Source organism: Salvia miltiorrhiza, chromosome 1, assembly GCF_028751815.1.
Source record: "Salvia miltiorrhiza cultivar Shanhuang (shh) chromosome 1, IMPLAD_Smil_shh, whole genome shotgun sequence".
In the NCBI taxonomy this organism is placed as follows: Eukaryota; Viridiplantae; Streptophyta; class Magnoliopsida; order Lamiales; family Lamiaceae; genus Salvia; species Salvia miltiorrhiza.
This window is the reverse complement of record NC_080387.1, coordinates 19312972-19319946: the sequence shown is the minus strand read 5'-3', so window position 1 is coordinate 19319946 and position 6975 is coordinate 19312972.

Below are 6975 nucleotides of genomic sequence, written 5' to 3'. Positions count from 1 at the left end.
ATTGTAGAAATGGTGTATGCATGTAGTTGTTGCTCTTATTAAATGTGGCAGGTAGTTAAATGCAATTAAGGTTTTTAGTTTTGTGTGTGGATATGTAATGTGAGCCCTGAGTTCGTCAATTTGGTGTATATAAAGGTTGTTTTTTTTGTTTTTTGGCTGAGTTCTTGGATCTGCGAACATTATTTTTCTGGAGGAACATATACCCCAAATGGGTTATTCGATGGCTTCTTTATTTAATATGAGTCTTTTGATTCCTGTAGTATTGTTGTATAATGTTTTGTCATAAAATAATTGTTTAATTGTAGTCATTTTTTCTTTGATTAGTGAAAATGGTGTTAGATTTGAATGTGCCGGCTGGAATAGATGAATTGAAATATTATAATAATATTGTGAATGATGATGCAATAGACTGGGGCATGAATAATGTACGTGCTGAGGATTTTTCAGCATATGGGTTTGAAACGGAAGAAAATGTGAATGTGGAAGATGTAGATGTGAATGAAGAGGTTGTGAATGAAGAGGTTGTGAATGAAGAAGAAGAGAATGTTCAAGATGTGGAATCTGAGTTTCTCGATGATGGTGAAGATGTGGCGAATGAAGATGTTAATTCAACATCTAGAGAGTTAGAGGACAAATTATCACCTGGGTGTTTAGTTGATGGAGCCGATGAGGCTTTTTTGTTATATTGTGCCTATGCCAAAATGACCGGATTCAGTGTAAGGAGAGGGAACGAAGAAAAATTTAAGCGGACAAAATTATTGCGTATGAAGACATTTGTATGTAGTTGTCGCGGTTCGACACCTAGTAGTCACATTGATGGTCGTTTACCTGTATATAAGAAGCAAACAACTCGGTTCCAACTGTCAAGCCCTTTTGAGGGTTCCTCGTGTTGAGGGAGGGCCGTGGAAGATAACGACATTCACTAAAGAACACAACCACGAGTTACTTGCCAAGGATCAAGCCTATTTGCTTCGTTCTAGTCGTCACCTTTCGCATGGTAACAAGTCTATGTTGGAAGGCTTTGACTTCAGCCGGCATACCTATAAGCCGGGCTTGTCGTTTCATGGAGAATAAATCTGGTGGGCTTGAAAACGCCGGATTTATTCGTAAAGATGCTTACCATCATATGGACAATGTTAGAAGAAAGTCTAAGATGACGGATGGAGATTCTATGGCTCTCATGCAGTACTTCGTTGACAAGTCGAACAAAGAGCCTTATTTCTACTGGAATATGCAAAAGGATGATGATGGCCGACTTATGAATTTCTTCTACCGTGATTCTCGTAGTGGGCTTGATTACGAGTATTTTGGTGATGTGCTATCTATTGACACAACCTACAAGACCAACAAATATGATCTTATTTGTGCTCCCTTTGTAGGTATGGATCATCACTTTTGAATAATTGAGAATGCCCTTGATTTATGCTTAATTGTGCTAAATTTTGGGGTTTATATGAGCTTTATTTTAAGAGAATCTTCTGGGTAATGGTGCGTTTTATGGCTTGTTTGATGCTTTGCAGGAGATTTAGGTTTTTAGATGGAAGAATACAATTTTGGAGATTTCGGGGCTAAAGAGGTGTTTTTAGCATAACTCTGTAGCCAGAGCAGAGCAGCATAGCTCTATCGCCAGAGCAGAGCAGCATAGCTCTATCGCCAAAGCCCGCGCTCCAGACCAGACCAGAGAAGTCAGCCGAAGCCCCGAGTCAGAGAAACCAATCTCCAGAGCAGCGAAATGGATAGTCAAAGCAGAGAAATCAAGAAGTCAGAGAAGCGAAGCCCGCGCTGAAAAGTCAGAGAAATCCACGAAAGCGCCAGAGGAATCGAAGCGCCAGAGGAATCGAAACGCCAGCGGAATCAAAGTCCAGTGCAGCGGAACCGAAGTCCAATGCAGCGGAACCGAAGTCCATTATAGCGGAATCGAGAAGCCAGAGAAATCACCGTTCCTCTGGCGATAGCAGAGAAATCACCATTCCGCTGGCAACCCATTCCGCTGGCAAGAGCCAGAGCGGAAGCCATTCCGCTGGCGAGAGCTGCGATTTCCGCCATAGTGGAGATTATTTCCAGAGCGCGCGTCACAGCTGGACTTACCTTCCTTTGCACGATTCTTTTCCTTTTAGAGTCCGGCTTCGCATGGCAACTTCCATAGTGATCAAGAAGGATTTGAAGTCTATAAATAGGGCCTAGTTTTTCTTTCAGATAGACAATTCCTTGCCCTAATTTTTGTTTTTCCGAGAGATCATCTTTCCCTTAGCAACCGCAAACTTTAGACTTAGATTTATTAGTTTAACTTTGATTACGTTCATCCTTTGCTTTAGTTTTCAGTACAGACGAATTCTCTTTTCATTCCTGAGTGGTGATTTTATTTTCTTCGCAATTTAATTTATTCTCTTGTTCTATGTTTACTTTTATTTCTTTGCTTGTTCTTAATTTAAGCATGAGTAGCTAAATTTTCAATTCGGCGAGAATAATGAAACTCTAATTTAATTATCTGTGAGACCTAATTGGTTTAAAATTGATTCTTATTGATTCCGATAGATTCCTAGGTTCAATGATAAATATGATTTTATTAAGTCTGATCAACATAGGTTTAATTGGATTATAGTCAATTAGCACCTCCAATCTGTAATTGTTGGAATAGGGCTGATTAGTGACAAAACTACCATGTTCGTAGTAGGAATTAATTGGTATATTAATTATTACTAGCGAATCTAGGATAATTGATATAAATGGGGTTCCTTCACCTTAATGCTATTAGAATATTAAATCTAAGACTGACGTATCAAGCTAGGTTATATTTTATTAAGGGAAATAGACAAGACTAGCGTATCTAGCTGTCTATCGACACAGTAAGTAGGAATTGGGGTATGTCAGTGCGTATCACGGTATCCTATAACTAGTTGGTTAATAGGGATTAATTGATTATTGCGTCGAGGATCAGAGATTAAATTAGTGTGGATTTATTTGAGCCGAATTACCTTTCTATTGATTTATTTTAAGAGTTATTTCTATTTGATTTATTGCATTCTTAGTTAATTAATTCTCCTCTCAAAGTTAAGGCGTGGTGGCATCACCGCTTTTATAGATTTAGGGATTTGAATGATTTTAACTGCTCTCTGTGGGATCGACCCTGCTTACCATTATACTAATTTATTTTGGTAATTTCGCAGGAATTATTTGGTGGTTGGCGACGTCCACCAAATTGGCGCTGTTGCCGGGGAGCAGTGTTAATCTATTTTTTTTCCCTTTGTCTACTTTTTTTATTTATTTCTTTGTTTATGAGCAGATCATCCAAGCCGAAACTCCTATACGAAAGTGAGATCGAGAAAACAGAAAAGAGACTGAGAAGGGAGGCTAAGGCGAGGAAGTTGCTGGAACTGCTGGATTCGCAACTTGACCGGTCCACCAACACGGAACAGTTCATTGAGGCGGAACCCAGTGCTGCCGCTGCTGACGAGACTCTGTTTGCCCAAACAGACCGTGAATCAGAGGCAGAAACTGATTGTGAGGAGGAAGTTAAGTCAAATTCCGACGAGAGCACCGGAGACTGACATGGCTGACGATCCTAGACTGTGTGACCTCTCCAGTCACGAGGCTGATGACCCACCCACCCCAATTCGTATGCCGGCAGCTGCTACCGATATTGAGATTAAGCTTGGACTGCTTAATGTTCTCCCGAAGTACTATGGCAAGAAGGGAGAAGATCCGTACAATTTCTTGAGCGAATTCATAAAAATTTGCAAGGTCCAGAAACGCCCAACTGGAGTTACAGATGAGCACTTTAGATTGGCGGCTTTCCCCTTCACTATGACAGCAGAGGCAAACTCTTGGTTCGCGAGTCTTCCACCTTATTCTATCACTACATGGGCAGAGATGAAGAGGCTATTCCTGGAGCATTTTTTCCCTCCCACCAAGACAAATGCGCTAAAGAAGGAGATCAGTGGTGCAAAGCAGGAGTATGATGAATCGTTAAGCGCCTACTGGACCAGATTTAGGAGATTGGTGGATAGTTGCCCGAACCATAAATTTTCCGAGGGAGATCTTCTGCAGTACTTCTACCAAGGGATGACAATAGAAAGCAAGAATTTGGTGAATTCAGCGAGTGGAGGAGGATTTTCCCAAAACACTGTGAGTGAAGCCAAAAGATTAATTCAACACTTGGTGGAGGCTACGAGGGAGTATGAGGAGCCGCGCATACAATTGCTCAAGAAAGCTGCTCAAGCTAGTTCGTCGGATTTTTAGGATAAGTTCGAAGCAAGGATGGGGAAAATTGAGAAGATGCTCAGTACTGTGGTGGAGAAGGTTGCAATCACTGGACAACCGACAGAGAAGCCATGTGGCGCATGTGGTAATCCAAGCCACACGAGCTTGCAATGCACAGAAGATGAGGAAGAGTATCAAGCCCATGCGAACTCTTCCCACAATTTTTACAGCTGCGATGCGCCACTGCCTCCTTTGCCCAAACGGGACCCGTACACGAACAATCACAATGCACCATGGAGAAACCATCCTAATTTTCGTTGGAGGGATCCGGAGCAGAGGCAACAATAGCAGCCACCAGCGATGCAACCGCCGCAGCAGCAAAACTACCGTCCTCCTCATCAAAGGACGGGATATCAAGCTCCACAATGCTCAGCAACATCCTCCCGAGACGCAAGGCAAGTCACTTGAGGAGATGATGGCGGATTTGATTGGGAACCAACAGTTTCTGCAAGGTAATGTGCAACAGCTTCAACAATCTCAAGCCGAGTAGAAGGTGCAAATCGAAGGACTATCCCGTCAGATGTCTCAGCTCGCCACATCCATGAATCAACTTAAGGGAAATAATGGAGCTTTACCATCTCAAGTTCATGTGAATCCCAAGGACCAAACTCATGTGAATCAACTGTCGGGCACTGTGAACCAGCTACAGCAGCAACAAAACCAAACTCATCAAGTGCTAGCTCTGGCGAAGAAGCCTAGAGCAGACTAGGATGCCAGCCCTGACTTGCCAGCCAGAGCAGAGGAGAAGGATGACAGAGCAGAGGAGAACGCCAGAGTTGATAAGGCCAGAGCAGAAACTTCACAAATCCCTTACGCCTTATCAACCACCGAAGTCCAGCCCGCCTCTGCCACCATCAAGTGTTGATCCAACCCAACCATTACCAAAGAAAGAAGATCCAGGGAGTTTCATTATTGGTATTAATTTGGATCGAGCTGGAGAATTCTCGGGAATGTTAGACTTGGGTGCGGCAGTCAATTTGATGCCGTTTGCAATATTCAAGAAATTGGGCAGGAATGAAGAGGAGCTTAAAAGCACCAAAACAAGACTTCAACTAGCTAATGGAGCAAATTGTAGCACTCGTGGTCTTTTAAAAGATGTTGAAGTCGTGGTGAGAGGAATCACGGTGCTAGCCGATTTCGTGGTGCTCGAGGCAGGGCAAGGTATTACCGGAGAGAATGGACAGTTTGTTCTACTTGGCCGGCCTTTTATGGCTACTATCCGAGACACGCATTAATGTGGGTTCTGGAACCTTGAGTATGGTCGGGTCCGGTAGATCGGTAACATTCTCCATTTTTAATAAGAAGCATGTTATTTCTAACTCTTCTATGCATATTTGTTCTCTTGTTGAGATTTCTGACCATAAGGAAGAAGTGGAAATTGTGAGTGCTAACAGTCTTTTGCCAGCTTTGCCTAGCACTCCAGCTCTGACCTTCGCGCCAGCTTTGCAAAGCGCAATGCTGCTTAGTTCAGCCCTGACCCATCCGCCAGCTCTGAACAGCATATGCCAAGATTTTACTAAGGAGAAATTGATGAGCACCGGCCCGGAAGAAGAAAAGGAGACGTCGGTTCTCAGATCAGCAGAGCTGTCTCGGGAGAAAGAGGGTGTGTTGCTAAAGGATGTGTTTGACCCTGGTGAGAATGCTAAGGAGAATTCCAAAGTAGACGGTCACCGCATGAAACCCTTCTATGGGCATTTGAGTACTTCGAAGGTGGTGGAGCTTCCAGCTCTGCACGATCCTCACTGATGATTCAAATCTGAAGTCGGGCTGGAGACTTTAACTCTAGCGCTTGGTGGGAGGCAACCCACCGTTGGTTTGTTTGTGTTTTTCTTGTTCTTTCCTTGTTTTTAGTTGTTTACTTTGTGTTTGTCCTAAGTTCGGTTGCTATGCGGATACTTTGATACCCGGTGTTCATGTCTTGATTCAGCGTGACCACTCTTTACTCTGCCCTGTCAGCGCCACCACTCTCTACTCTGCACAGACCACACACTCCACTCTTCACCGCCTCTCACGATGCTTCGGTTTTTCATTGCCGATACTCAGGGACGTTTTCTAAACTCTCCTTATTTCTTTTATGCCCTGAGGTCATGGCATGCTCTAAGTGTAGGGGGGTGTTTTGTTGTGTTTATATTTTCAAGTGGGTGAGATCAGTCTTTCTATGCTTAGTTTTGGTCTTTGTCTCGTGCGAATTTGAATGAATCGGTGGAAGAAGAGATGGTTTTCGATGTGACTTTCGGGTATGTGAATGAATGGTAGTTATTCTTGTTTTACCTTCGATATATGTTTCTTGATTGTGCAAAGAATTATGAGTTTTGTTGCAACATTTTTGTAAGTTAGTAAAACGTGATTTGTCCGGTAGATGCTAGAAGGAGTGTTGTCATTGTAATTGCCTACGATCGTATCTTATTTGTGAAAATGTTGGACGAATTGCCAACTTTGAAATTGCCAGCTCTGAAACATCTGGCCTGCTCTGAAAATGTGACAGCTCTGAGTCTCTGCTCCTCTAGTTCAACTATGAGCATGGGAAATCACGTGAAAAAACTTTGGATTACATCCAAATGGTTTTATTTCATGAATTATGGCTCAACTGTCGAAAATCTTAAGTAAAAAGAGTGTAAAAATGGTGATATTGATTATAAAGGCGATCACATTAGGGAATTCACTTCTAGCGGAGAATGGGGTCTAATCGAATTACTTGCATTACTATTTTGTTGC